General features: G+C 38.7%; 1 pseudogene; it reads right to left on the bottom strand.

The window, feature by feature from the left end:
• Positions 1-13935: 13935 nt before the first annotated feature.
• On the bottom strand, positions 13936-15471 carry LOC103564762 (mitochondrial ornithine transporter 1 pseudogene; annotated as a pseudogene).
• Between the last annotated feature and the right edge of the window lie 401 nt (positions 15472-15872).

The following is a 15872-nucleotide window of genomic DNA, read 5'->3' as shown; positions in this document are numbered from 1 at the left end:
CTCTGGCCCAGGGGTTTAATGTTCCATATTAAAAATTAAACACAAGCACATGGATAGAAAAAGAGAAAACTCTTTAACGGTAAATAAGAAGTAGAGAAATGATGCAACAGTCAGCAAGAAGTTACCAATCTCCCGATGGCTGCTGGCGACTTGTCTGATCATGGTAGCTCTTCCTTGCCTCACATGGTGTCTTTAAGCAACAAATGCTAACCATACTTTTCCACTGAAATTTATCAGAGTACTCAGCTCATGGAATGTACATTTATGGAGTTGTATAACTTTGGCATTCTGCAATTTTATTTTATTTTTTATGTAACAGTTATGTTCATACCTAAATGGCACCAAAATACTAACATATTTAAGAGAAACATCTTAAATACAAAACGTATTTAGTCTTGACAAGCTCACGGCTCGTGACATTCTAGATTGTTTTGGGGGTAGTCATCTTGACTCTGCATATGGATGATGGCTTTGTTTGGTAGATATTGTGAGTGACTGAAAACTTGTGGCAATGGGAGAATTTGAGGAACATGCAAATAATGACCAATTTTTAAGTGCCTAGTTGAGTGCAGTTCTGGGTTAAGCGCTTTTCATGCATTATCTCATATTATCCTCATAGACTGCCAGTTGAAGGGCAAAAAGGAATTGTGTAAGAGGAACAGCTCCAACCATTATTCTCTCCATTCACTGTACAGCAGAATTTCAATCATCCAGAATATTCATGAAATTCCTGGACTTAAAGTTAACCTTGGGCTCATGCTGAAGACACTTTAGATTCAGCTCTCACCATTGATAATTCATATAAGTATTAATCCTCTTTCCTATGTTTGTAGGTTTCTAATAAACATGATAAATATTTCTGTGGTATTTAAACATGTAGTGAATTGGGGTTATCTGTAAATGTAGGATGGAAAAGAATAAGACTGCCTTGGGTTTCACCCTGACTATTGTCCAGAAGTCCATTCTGCATGGACTCAGTCTCTGCTTCTGGGTTTTCTGCCCGAGGTGTTCTATTTTCTTTTCTGCCTCCTAAGAATGGAGTAGGTTAAACAGTTCCCTCAGTCATATGGATCCTCTGTCAGTCATTTGTGTGCTCTAACAAATGGTGTCACATGGGTTGCCAGAAAAGAGTTTCTTTAGTTAGGGACGCTGGCTCATTTACCCCCTCTTGGAGGCAGTGTGGACTTAAAGTAAAGCAAGATGGCAGAGAATCCTTTCAGTGTCCAGACCTAGTGACTGAACGTCCCTTGGTTTCTAAGCAACATCTTGAGGAAAGAGTCTAGTCCCTTTGAGACACCCCAGGGCACACACATCAACATCCTTCTGCCAGTTAGTATAATTTTTACTGAACTGAAAGGTTCCCTGAATTAAAAATCTGAAGTTTCAATCCATCCTAAGTTTCTCTTTCCCCTCTCAGGCTATAAGCCCTTCTATACTTTTAGGAGTAAGTTACTCTCATGCCCCTCTTGTTTATACTTTCATTTGATTAATACCATACACCAGACTGCATTCTCCAGGCAGATATCCCAGTTCAGTCAAGACTGATTAGTCCTGTGTATCCTTCAGTTTTGCCAGACAAATATTTACAGCTAGAAAATGAAGAATTGTGTCATATTTATCAGAAGAGGAAAAATAAATGAAGCCCATAGAGTTAATGAAAGGGAAGAACTCTGCAAAGATAGCAATGGCTCTCATGGATGAATGTTTCTGCTGTTATTAAGTTATTCACACTTACTGGGAATTTTGGAGATCCTGATGCCTTAATCTGGGGATCTTTCATGCATATATTGCAGGGGAGGAGAGAGGAGCCTGAAAGTGTGGAGCTCTGTGCTCCTGCCCCTCCAACCAACAGCAGGTAACTGCAAGTTTTTCTAATCATAAAAATATGGGAGTTGTGGGAAAGTACATGTAGATGATGAGGCTTTGCAGCATTTCAAATCACTTTGCCTCACCTCCTGTGATTTTAGCTTTGCCTACACATATGAAATGCATATGCTATTGTTGTGAGTTGGGGAAAGCACCTTTTCTGGGCACCATACAGGTCACCAGAGGGATACAGAAGTCCCCACTAGGTGCTGAGCAAGAGAATAAGCATATTTGCACAAATTGACGTCTTTAATCCTCATGTAGAGGTTGTCAGGGAAGAAGAATAATCCCCAGAAGAAGATGAGGAAACTGACTCTGGGGGAAAGGAGGGGAACTGTTATAGATGCTAAAGGGACATGGTCTGAATTAGGAGCCAGGAGGGCCTGCTCCCAGAACCCACCCACTCTCCCTACATTTTGCTTTTCTCTAATCACGGCTGCCTTGGGGAATTGCTCCTTTCTCACACTTTTGATTCAAGTAAAACTCTCTTGATTCAAGAAGTACTTTATGGAACGAAAGAAGGAAGGATGGAAGGAAAGAGGGAAGGCAGGCAGACAAATAGGTTCTGTGGAATGGAAACCCACCATATCCAAAACACATACCTCTTCATTTTTATGGTTACCCAAGGTAGCCGCAGGTGACTGTCATCTAGAATAGGGGTTGGCAAACTTATAGCCTGATGGCCACATCCAGCTCACGTCTGTTTTCGTATGGCCCTCAAACCTAAGAATGGATTTTACATTTTTAAAGGATTGCAAAAATTAAAGAATATGCAAGAGAAACCATATATGGCCCACACACCTAAAATATTTACCATCTGGCCCTTTTTAGGAGAAGTCTGCTGACCCCTGCCCTAGCGGGCTTAGCTGTGACTTTCCTGTTTTATCACTACCCACCTCAGCAGTGACTAATTTGTCATGATTCTCCCAGCAGTGCCTCTGCTGCCAAATTTATCCTCTGGAGGAAAGCAACTCAACATGGTTGTTGGTGGATACAATCTATTGTCAAACCAGATTATGTTTCCAGAGGTGCTAGGCTTGGCGTCCTCCGGAGAGGAGCGTAGGAACATACAGAGAGGGGCTCTTCCCTAAGGATTTGGTGTTTTCAGGCTGATAAGATATTCGGCGACTTCAATCCCCTTATCATAGGGGTGAAACAACTAAAGCCAGGAGGGGAATATTAACTGTTCTGTCACACAGAATATTTGCGGAAAAGCTGGACTAGGATCCAAATTTCCTGGGTTCTATTAAACAAACATTTATTGAGGATCTGTATGTGGCCGAAATTATACAATATGCTGAGCATGAAATATAGGATTGATTAAGGATGAGCTATCCTTAAGGAAGAGTCCAGCATTTTAGTTAGATCCTCCAGAGTGTCAGAGATTTCTGGGGGGTGTGCTTGTGAAAGATAAAAGGGGAGGATTGAATGTTAGCTTTCAGACTAAAATATGTATGTGCTACTTGGGAAACAGAAGAAGAAATCAGATTGAGCCAGGATTGCTTCAGACCACGAGTGGATCTGACTAAGTCTCAGCCAGTCCAAAGGAGAGTTCCCTGGTACATACGACCCTTTGGAGGAGTCCCACTTTGAACAGAAATGGCCAGGCACTGGTGATCCACCATATGCAGTCATTGCTGGGGCTATCTGAGAAGAGCAAGTCCTTCACTCAGCAGCTGTGCAGATCCTGAGGGCATCAGATCTTTTAAAAAGAATTGCCTAGTGGCGCACTGCATGGGTGCACATTGAATAAACTCATGGAGATCCTGTGGAATGCTATAAAAACCTCACACCTCAGTCTCTTTCTTCCTCTGATGTATCAGAGCCAAAGTTAGTTATTCATTCCTTTGAGTGAATGTGAATACATATGTCTCTTTTCGTGGTAGCCTCTTAAACATTTCCTATAAAGGGGACACATCAAGTTCTTAACACCTTAAAGTGAATGAATCAATCATATTAATTTTCTCCATTATAAGAGAAAAACTTGTATTATGAGTACTGGAGAACCAAAATCTATTCCCTTAGAATCAAAAGAAACCTAGAGGATGTTCATCTAAATCCACTCCCTTCCCCATTTTAACAGAGGGAGAAATTGAAAATGAGGCATACATGGATAAGATGGAGGAGCACAGAAGTGTTAAGCTAGAAAGAAGTAAAGAAATCACAAAGTTTGCACTTTTCCTGAGAAGTGTTTGCTCTACTTTCAGTTGGATAGACAGAATTGATAGTCTATCAATTCACTAATTCACCTTCCCTGCTATGCCCTGCTCTAAACTACCCTCACTTCTCTCCTGATTTTCTGTGTTAGCCCATCCACATAGCAGCTGGAATGTTCCTCTTAAAATCTCAATCATATCATGATATTTCTTCGCTCAAAAAGTTCTAATAGCTTCCATGTAACTCAAAGTTTAAAGTCCTTACAGTGGACTGGAGAACCCTCCACACTCCTGCCCCTGTGACATGCCCTTCTTGTCTCCCCACCACTCACTCTGCTCCAGCCACGCTACCTTGATCCTTTTATAACATGCTAGAAACCTTTGCCCTAGCTATGCCCTCTCCTCAGAGGCCTCTTTCCATAGTATGTGCACTTCATTCTACTTCTTATTGTGAAATAACTATAGACTTAGAGAAGACTGACAGAAATAGTACAGAGCTCACATATACCCTTCACCCAGCTTCCCTTAACATCAATATCGTACATAACCATAGGACAGTTATCAAAACTAAGAAGTTAATATTGGTATAATACCGTAACTGAGCTGCAGACTTCATTAGGGTTTCACGAGTTTGTCCACTAAGTCCTCATTTTCTGTTCCAGGATACAATCCAGGTTACCAGACTGCATTTTGTTGCCATTGTCTCTTTAGTCTCTTTCAATCCTTAGTCTTTTCATTTCTTAAAAAGACCTTGAGAATTTGAAAGTACTGTCCAGTTTTTTTATAAAGTGTCCTCCAATTTGCATACTAGATATCTGATAGGATGTACTTTTCACCGCTTCTCTTGCTTCAGATCTTAGCTCAAATGAATTTATCTCAGTGAAGTCTTTTCTGGTGGTTTTATTTGAAAATGTAACTCAGTATCCTCCTATTCCAGAGACTTTCTACCACAGTTCTCTGCTTTACTCTTCTCTACTTAGAAAAATTGGATATTCCTTATTTCTTAATTATTTATTATGAGTCTCCCTCCACTAGAATGTTGACTCTATGAAGGCAAAGACTTTTATATGGTTTGTTCATTGCTGTTTACCTCATTTCTAGAAAATTTCTTAACACATAGAAGATACTCAGTAAGGATTTTTTGAACAAATTCAGTGAGTGAACTGGATCTTTGCTGTTCTCAGGAATCTAGAAATCAAAAGGAGCTTACGACAAAGTTAGAAAGGCTCTACAACATGACGGATTCCAAAGATCCTGGAATTATCCACCAAGAGGCTGGACGAAGCTTCATGAGATGCCACACACATCGTTGTCAATTTTCTTTGTCAAGCCAGTGGGAACTATTATTTAAAATATATTTCTTGCTGAGCTGTGAAGGTCCAAATTTGTAAGCTTGGATTTTTCTACTTCTTTCTGAAAAAAATTGATAAAATTATGGAAATGAAAACCTCTTAGCCTTTATGACTACTGTGCTTTGCTCAGTAAAATGGATTTCAGACGCAGAAACATTTCACCCTCAAACAGGGCCTTTCAAAATCATCCCTTGACATTTTCACTCATGCAAGTGCAAATGCCTCTTGATTCATGGAGATTTGAAGCATGTTAAAAACCCAGGCTGTTCTCAATTATGCCAGGCTTGGTATTCCATCAGGAAATTATGCAAGACTATTTTTCACTCTTCTCCTTTTTCACCCCACTTTTAATCCTAAAAATAGTATTAGAATTTCTACCCAAAGTGGGAAAAGGTGAAAGAGAGTAGGCAGAACTTGAATCCGGTCATTTTATTGCCTGTGACCATCTGAGAAGATGTTGAACAGGAGAGAGTCTGTGAGCTAGGAGCCTTGGAAATTACCTAGAATTTCACTGCCTTGGGCCAAGAAGAAGAGTGAGGTGCAGTCAAAAGTGAAAAGATGTTGGATTCTAACATCAGATATTCTGCAAATCATCTAACTTCCTTGAGTCTCAATTTCATTACCTACAAAATGAAGTATCATCTCAACTCACTTACTAACTCATTTATTCATTTAATGAACACTTCTTGAGTCCTTACTATGACCAATCCCTGCGTATATGTACATGAAAGACACAGTTCCTCTCCTCAAGGATTTCACAGGTGAGGAATACAGGTACTCAGAAAAAAACAAAAATTATACGATAGTATGATAATATTTATAAAATAGGAATGTATAGGGAGTCATAGGAGCACAGAGGTGGAGTGTCTGTGGACAACAGGGAAGGCTTTCTGAATAAGTGATGGCTGAGATAAGTCTTAAAAGACTAGAAGGATTAACTAAGTGAAGGGAACCAGGTCAGAGAATAGAGGACTATTAATTGGAGGGAATAGCAAAGTAATTTCATGAACACTTACTGGTACATACCATGTGCCAAGTACTGGGATAAGAGCAGCTGGAAATAGAACAGAAAAGTAAACAGGCATGATTATTCTCTTCATTAAACTGGCATTCTAATTGGGGAGAGGGACATTAAATAAGTAATTTCAAAGTTAATTATCCACAGCCATTGTCATAAGAGTCATGAAGAAGGGGTGGAGTTTTCTGAAAGTGATTATAAGGAGAAGAGCTAGACTGGGTGGTCAGAAAAGGATTTTTGGCATTTTATTTAAGCTTTGAAGGATTAATAAGTACAAATTTATAAGAAATTAACTTGAATATGGAGTTAGGGGACAAAAGGAGGGGAAATATTTCAGACATGAGAGGGACAAGATCAGATTTGCTTTTAAACAAGATCATTCTTGTTACTGTATAGAGAATGGATTGGTGGCCAGTTAGAAGATGACCTGCAATGGTCTGGGAGTAGATAACAGTACCTTGAACCAAATGATGCCAGAGAGATTTATGAGGTATATAGACAGTACAGTGAGAGGGAAGAGTCTTAAACAACTTAGGTAGATGCGACATTGAGATGAGGAGAAGGAGTAAGTTGAGGTATTGCCAGCACAAAGATTATGAATTCAGTTGTGAATGTATTGAGAATGAGGTAACTATAAAACACTCAAACTGAAATGTGAGTAGGTAGTTGGCTATGCAAGTCTAGCCTTTGGAAAAAAAAGATCCAGAAGGAAATATGAGCTTGAGAAGCATCAAGGTCTAGATGATTGGTGTTTCTCACAAAGAGATTCTAGAGTGAGAAGAGCACAGAGTGTAGGACATAGGCTTCAACAACACCGATTTTTAAAGGTTAGGTAGAGGCAGATGAGTCCAAAGAGGAGTTAGAAAAAGCATCCTGAAATGCAGGGGGAAAATTATGAAACATGAAGGTACTTTAGGAAAGAGGTTGTCATCACTGGAGACTGAAAGTTATCCATTGGATATAGCCAAGTGGATGTCATTGGTGACCTTCATAAGAGCCATTTTCATGGTGTGGCTAGGGAAGAGGGCATATTGAAATGGACATAAAATAATGTGTGGAAACCGACTGAAAAATAGGGAATGGGAGAGAAAATGGAAGGCTATTGATTGAGATAATGTATAATAGCCTATCTATATATTACTGTTATTGTATTAACTCACTCTCTTCCTCATTCTCTTTGAACATGTATGATTGTAATATATATGTTTACACATGTGCATGTGTATATTGACATATAATATATGATAGGTAGATAGACACACAGGTAGATAGTAATCAACCATTTGGACCCTGAATTATAAGTAAACTTAAAAGGTAAACAATTTTATTGCTTTTAGATTTTTTATTTCTTAGAGAAATGGATATATTTCTTCTATATCTACACTCTGCAGCATTTAATTAATTGAGCAGCATTTGAAAGGATTTGCATCAGTGGAAAGCTTAGCAGCCTGGAGAGAAAACTCTTTCTCTTATATCTCCTCTATTTTTGCTGTACCTGCAATTCCAAAACTAGAAGCTCTCTTCCAGCTGATATTGTGTTGTTTTTGTGAGTAGAATGATTTTAGACTAGAGTTTGTCAAGGGAACTTGGACAAACCATAACTCAAGGAACCGAGCTCACTATGACTTATCTGGAATAACTGCATCAGGTAGATATTTTGGATGTCCAAGTGAGACATTTATTTTCAGATAGCCATCTTTCAAATCAACCTCAGATATTGTTAAATTAAAGCTCAGTGATTTTCAAACTTATTTTTTTGTATAGTTTCTGATCACTTTTTTTCATGCTCTTACTCTTTTTTTAAATTGAGGTATAATTCAAATAAAGCAACGTGTGCATCTAAAGTATAGCTAATTAATTTGGACAAATACATGCAACCATGTAACCCACACCAATATGGAAGTTTCCTCCCTTTCCTCACTCTCTCCCCAGAGGCAACAAAGCTTCTAATGTCTATCACCATGTGTTAGTGTAGCCAGATCTAGAAGTTCATACAAATAAAATTATGGATAATACACATTTTTTATTTGAGCAAAAGGATGCTCAGCATTATATTTTTGAATATTGTTGTTGTGTTTATCAGTAGCAGAATAATCTTCCATTTTATTGATATACCATAATTTAATTGTTTTCCTACTAATGAGCATTTGTTTGGTTTCCAGTCTGTAGTTTTTATCAAGAAAGCTACCATGAATACTCTTACCCTGGTGTATATGTGGTCATATGTTTTTATTTCTCTCAGATAAATACCCATCAGTGAAATTGAAGGGTCATTGGGCAGATGTATATTTAACTTTAAAAGAAATCAACCAGGTTTCCAAAGTAGATGTACCACTTTATACTTCCATTAGCAAAGTTTAGGAGTTCTTTTGTTCCATACATTTGTCAATATTTTGTGTTGTCAGTTTTAGCAATTCTACTGTGTCGGAAGGGGTATCTCACTGTGGTTTTAATTTGCATTTCATTGATGACTAATGATGTTGAACACTTTTCATATGCTCATTGTTTATTTGTAATATTTCTTTGTAAAGAGTGTATTCAAGACTGCCCACCAAATTTTATTGAGTTATTTGTATGCATCTTACTGAGTTGTTAAAGTTCTTTATATAAGCTGAATATCAGCCCATTTTCGGAAATAAGTATTATGAATATTTTCTCTCAGTACGCAGTTTGCCTATTTGTTGTTTTTAATGATGTCTTTGTTTCATGGAGACCAGAAGATAGTGGAAAACATCTTTAAAGTGCTTGAATAAAAGAACTATCAATTCTGAATTGTATATCCAACAAAAACATTCCCCAGGAATGAAGACAAAAGAAAGATATTCTCAGATGAAGTAAAATTAAGAGAAGTGTTGCCAATAGATCTACTCTACAAGAAATGCTAAAGTAAGTTCATCATGCTCAAGGGAAAAAATAAATGAGAAAACTGAGATTTTTACAAATATAGAAACAACAACAGAAATGGCAAATACCTGACAAATGAGTAAATATAAAAGATAATTTTTCCTCTTAAATATTTTAAATACATATAATAACTTAAAGCAAAATTATAACACTGTCTTCTGGAATTTTCAACATATGTCAGTGTAATAACTATGACAACTAGGGCATAAATTTCACTGATGAAGGAGACAAAGGAAACTGTATAGATGCAAGATTTATATGTTTTATATGAATAGACTGTGAAAGTTTGGAAATGTGTATAGTAATCCATAGAGAAATCACTAAAGGAAATCAAAATTGTATGTAGACAAAAAGCCAATAAATACTACCAAACAACAACAGAATACACTGTCTTCTCAAGTACATTTGAAATATTATACAGGAGATATATATATATATATATATATATATATATATATATATATACAGAAAACATTGATGAAAGAAATTAAAGATCTAAATAAATGGAAAGACATCTCATGATCATAGGTAGGAAGATTTAATATTAAGATATCAATACTACCCAAAATGATCTACATTCCCTACCAAAAATCCAACAGCCATTTTTACAGAAATGTAAAAGATGATTCTAAAATTCATATGAAATTGCAAGGGGCCTCGAATAGCCAAAACAATTTGAAGAAGAAGAACAAAGTAGAAGGACTCGCCCTTTTGGATTTTAAAACTTACTACAAAGCAACTGTAATCAAGAATGGTACTGGCATTAGGACAAACATACAGATCAATAGAATATAATTGAGAGTCCAGAAATACACCAATATATTTATCATCAATCAATTTTAAATAAGGATTCCAAGGCAATTCAATAGTAAGCATTTTAGTTATGAATTAGTGGTTTTTAAAAACATACGACTATCCATATTTTCTAACTCTTCTCATGTCAATATTACCAATTTGTGAGTTACATAGCTTTGTGTATTTATTTATATTGACAAACTTATTGTCATAAAGTTATTTGTAATATTCCCTTGTTAATTTTTTAATGACTGGAGGATCTAAATTTTGCCTCATCATCTATTACTGATATGGTTAATTTGTGTTTTCTTTATTTTTACTTAATCAGTCTAGCTAAAGTTTTATCAACCTTATTAATCTTTTTAAAGAATCAACTTTAGGTTCTCAATCTTGGTTTTCTATTTCATTGGTTCTGCTCTCATTCTTATGTTTTCCTTTCTTCCATCAATATGTGTTCAATTTTCCCATATTTTGCTATCTCTTTAAGATGCACACTTCAATAATTAATTTTATCTCTTTCTTTTTTCTAATCATAATTCCTGATTTGACTTAAATCTACCAATTTTGATATGCTATGCTTTTATTTTCTTTCATTATTTTACCTGATTTTCACATCCATGCTTTCAGGGATGTACTGTATTCCCTTATTTACAGAGAAGGAAATCCAGGGTAAGAGAGTTAAAGAACTAGCCCAAGATCCCTTACCTAAGAATTCATAGACCCAGGAGTTGAACCCAGGCCTTTGGATAACAAGCCTCTTTCCACTATGTCACAGCTGCCGCTCCACAGTGCAGAACCATTTCATGTCTGTGACCAAACCTGCCGTTTTGACATTTACTTACATCTACTTATAGTCATCTTTAAAGGAAAGCACACAGGCAGTGCTGTCCAGGTATCTGTACCATCTGTTCTGTTTGAATTTGAAACTACAGTGTCTCTCTAGAGAGAAATCAGAGAGAGGGCTGTGGCTTTTCTTGAATTGTTCTCATTCAGTTGGAGAACTTGTTTCACAGAATTCAAATGTAAGAATATAGACAACACAACCGGTAAAGTCACCTCAAGTAACATTAACATCCTAAATCAGCAGCAGAAAAAGGCAAAGGAGATGCTTTTGATCACACAGCAAGCACGTAGATAAAAAATGATAAGGCCTTGTCAAAATCTCAGTTCTGTATGTCCCTTTTCCTACATACACTCTTTTTAAAAACTCGAATTTATCATCTTCCTAGTTCCTTTAAGAAGGATTGACTAAACCACATATTTTGACTTCCAAATACTATGGTAGTGGCTCTTCCAAGATTTTTTTTTTTTAGGTAAATAATTTAATGATGATAGAACACTAGAATTTCTTTAAACACAATATTTCAAGTTACTATATTTTTGTCTGGAGTACAAATCTGAAATGGTACAAATTGTACCCAAATAATGAACCATTAATTAAGCAAATAGAATGAAAAAAAAATATTCTCCTGACTTTGGTTTCCATTCCTTACTCCCACTCACTCTTCCTTGCCTCAGACGGCTTCTATTGAAGACACTCAGTTCAATCTTTAAAGGACAACATGAGAGGGTCTGCTGCCGACAGGGCTAATCCAGACGAGCCACAGGCGCCGGGCAGGGGAGCCACAGACTCTGAAGAACCTCACTTCCTGCTGGAAGCCAGTCCCATTTTCTACTTTGTTTCAAGCCAAGGGTGCTGAGATGAGGCACCCCTCAGTAGCTACTGACCATTTAAGTATGGAGAGAAAAGCAAGGTAGAAAAATTATTTACATTCTGCCAACAGGGACAGACAAACCTGGTATGGACTACTATTAACATTGTCAAGCCATCTGCTTTCAGTCTTACAGGTTGCTTAAGAACACTTTTACTACGAGAGCCCTTGCTGGTCTTGGAGCGGCACGGAATGAGGCGGCTTGCTTTAGTGGTGACGAGGAGGACTCTTACACCAGGTGGCCAAGGAACAGTTGCCCATCCCCAAGTCTGGGAATCAGATGAACTGGGGTTTTTGTTGTTGTTAGTACATATACATGGCATAGTTTATTAACAAAACTACTTTTCTTGTTTCCTTGCTTTATAAAGTCACACCCCATATATGGTCATCATTAAAACTCACTGACTGCCAGTACCAAATGTGAAAGGCTCCGAAACTGTAAAAGCAAGGCAAGTAGTATGGATCCTGAGACAAACGTTAGAATGGGTCAGCCCAGACATTACTCACAGTGGAGTGCAAACACTACATTTTGTCTAGAACTGCCTGAGATGGGAGGACTCTGCCCATGAGCCCCATCACTCAGTCACCAGACAGGGAACGAGGGCTTCTCTTGGCTTTGGCGCTCTGCTCCCTGGATGGGTTTCCAATTGGTGCAGGCAATGAGTGAGAGGCTCAAAGTAGAGCAACAGCCCATAGATCATCCAACAAAATACTCTGGAATCCCACCCAGACCAGGAGCAAGACAGAAGCTAAGGGCTGTTGTCAGCCACAAACTGACTTCACAAAGCACAGCAGCACAGCCCCCTCCCTTCAGCCCCTTCCTCAACCTAAAGCCCAGCACACAGGAAGCTCTTTGGGAGAGGAGAAGGGAAGTTGGCACAGGGGAGGATGTTCTGTTTCCCGAAGGCCTGATGCTCTAGGCCAAACCCAACAAGATGTCAGAGTGTAGAATATGGTCCCACCTAGAAAATGAATGGCACTATTTTAACAGTAGAGCATCCTGGGAAAATCCAGGATGCCTACTCTGAAACTTAAATCAAGAACATGGAAGCCACACGAGTATGCAGGTATAGTCCCCTCTTTAAAACACAGATGGATATATTTTTTTAATTTTTATTTTTTTCGGTTGTACATCATATTTCAAATTCTGGATACATTACATCATGTTCACCACCCAAACACTAATTATAGTGCATCCCCTCACATGTGACCCTAATCACCCCTTTGGCCCTCCCCCCTCCCCCCTTCCCCAATGGTAACCACCAGTCCAATCTCCAATGCTATGTGGGTATTTTTTTTTTTTTTGTCGTTTTTATCTTCTACTTATGAGTGAGATCATATGGTATTTGACTTTCTCCCTCTGACTTATTTCACTCAGCGTAATACCCTCAAGGTCCATCCATGTTGTCACAAATGGCTGGATTTCGTCATTTCTTATGGCTGAGTAGTAGTCCATCATGTATAAATACCACATCTTCTTTATCCATTCGTCCCTTGATGGGCACCTAGATTGCTTCCAAGTCTTGGCTATTGTGTATAATGCCGCAATGAACACATGGGTGCAAGTATCTTTATGCCTTTGTATTTTCAAGTTCTTTGGATAAATACCCAGCAGTGGAATAGCTGGATCATATGGTAGATCTATCCTTAATTTTCTGAAGATACTCCAAACTGCTTTCCATAGTGGCTGCACCAGTTTGCACTGCCACCAGCTGTGAACAAGGGTTCCCTTCTCTCCACACCCTCTCCAACATTTGTTGTTTCCTGTCTTGTTAATTACAGCCATTCTGACCGGAGTGAGGTGATACCTCATTGTAGTTTTGATTTGCATTTCCCTGATAGCTAATGATGTTGAGCATCTTTTCATATGCCTGTTGGCCATCTGTATATCTTCTTTGGAGAAATCTCTGTTCAGATCTTTTGCCCATTTTCTAATTGGATTGTTGGTTTTTTTGTTGTTGAGCTGTATTAGTTCTTTGTATATTTTGGATATTAACCCCTTATCAGATGTATGGTTTGCAAATATCTTCTCCCAATTGTTAGGTTGTCTTTTCGTTTTGTTGATGGTTTCCTTTGCTGTGCAGAAGCTTTTTAGTTTGATGACCGGGCAAGGGAAAGAAAAAATGAACAAACAGATGGATATTTTAGTTTTCAAGCAACACAGGAAAACTTTTTAAAAACTTTAACCACTTAGTATAGTACAGGTGCTAAGCAGATTTTAAAAGATACCCTGCATATAGGATGGCTTAAGCAATCATTTATAACCATCTTTATGAAACATGGTTACGCCTCTAGGTTTTCCTGGTGAGATTTGAGATCAAACATGGAACCAAATTGTGCTTCACTCACGACACATAACCATCCAGACTGCATGTACACATACAGGGTTACGCAAAAGCCCTGATATAACCATATTTAGCCTTTCAGATTCAGTACACAGGGCCAGCAGCTCGCCCTGAAAGTCCCACCAAGGACAAGAGCAGTAACTTTTCGATTTCAATACAATTATGAGCAGAAATTACATGATGTAAAATAGAGGTCCTTCCATAAAGCTTAAGATTTAAAGCAGAAGAAGAGAAGACAGCAACAAATTTCCCACAAAATCAAAATAATTCCACATTGTTCTTGTACTCCATGAAACCTTGAGATAATTGCAGTCCTCAAACGCCTGTATTTGGATCTAGGTTCGCCAGAACACGTCAGTAAGCTTCAAACTGGCTCATCATCAACTTTCTGCTGTATTCATAGGCCAAAAATAGTGCCCCGTTGGCAGGGAACGCTTGGATCATAGTAGGTTTCTGTCCAGAATACAAGGCCATTATTCCTTCATTTCTCACAACACTGATAAAGGTTCCGAGAAATCCTGCCTGTTTCCCCGACATGGAAAGAACTTGAATTCTGGATTTTATACAATCCACTGGGTATACAGCAAGCCAGAGGCAGATTCCACCAACGCCACCACTTAACATCAAAGGGACAGGGTCTAGTTCATCTTTTGATCTCCCACATGCCAAAAAACGATCGGCTCAGTTCATAGCCACCGAAGAAGAAGAAATAGCCCGGTACTTCTCGAAGTAAAGTGCTCGAGTCCGTGGTAGAAGCCCAAGGGGCCACCCTTCCTAAGGATACTCTTCACGAGGGACCAAACTGTATTATGGCTTTTGGCTATCTTCCCCGACGTCTGCATTTCGTCCATGGTCTATAGACGGAACTTCACAAGCTCAATGGGGCAGAGCATCAGGGCAGCAAACGCGGAGGCGAAGGAACTGGCAGCCGCATTATGCAGGTCACTCAGCTTTGCCTGCTTGTTTAATCCAACCGCTTTCCGCACCGCCTGCTGGCAGAAGCCATAGCACATGAAGAGGACGCAGTTCTCGGCGATGTTGGCGATCAGCGCCGGGCTGGTCCCCCTGTAGAAGCCCCGGAAGCCCACTTGGGAGTAGGTCTTCAGGCAGGAGTCGGTGAGGCCCCTGTACAGCTTGCGGAACGTCTGCATCTTCACCTTCAGTGTGTAGAAGGGCTGCCCCCTGCGGCCCCGGCCATGAGGTCAATGGCAGCTTGGATGGCAGGATTGAACTTCATGTTCGTCTGCTCCTCTGCTGGGTTCCATGGAAGGCTACTCTCTGGAGCTTATGTCGGGCACTTCACATCCCGCCGCGTCCTGCTCGGGCTCCTCCTCCTGCTCTCCCCAAGATGCTTTTTAAGAAATATGGATTGAAACTTTTAGAGATTTTAAAACCTTCGATTTAATAGAACCTCAAAACATTAGCTTTAGAAAACCCCATGTTGTCCTCCCCTGACGTTACCAATGAGGGGATTTTTCCCACAAGCGGAGGAGAAATTGATTCAAAGTGGTGATCTAAGTTGGGCTACTGATCCCAAGTAGTGTTTGTGTGTGTGTGTGTGTATTATTTTAAAATTTTAAAATTTTAGACACATATACATTGAAATACTTGTCTTTCAAAATAGAGTTCTAAAAGGTTGGGAATATCCTTGTAGAATCTTCTTAAATCTTTTGTGAAAGGTAATTAGTTAATTGGAAATGAAAGAGTAGTAACTTGAAAAGAAC

Source organism: Equus przewalskii, chromosome 13 (genome assembly GCF_037783145.1).
Source record: "Equus przewalskii isolate Varuska chromosome 13, EquPr2, whole genome shotgun sequence".
In the NCBI taxonomy this organism is placed as follows: domain Eukaryota; kingdom Metazoa; phylum Chordata; class Mammalia; order Perissodactyla; family Equidae; genus Equus; species Equus przewalskii.
The sequence above is the reverse complement of the archived record's forward strand: the minus strand, read 5'-3'. Positions and strand labels throughout refer to the sequence as shown.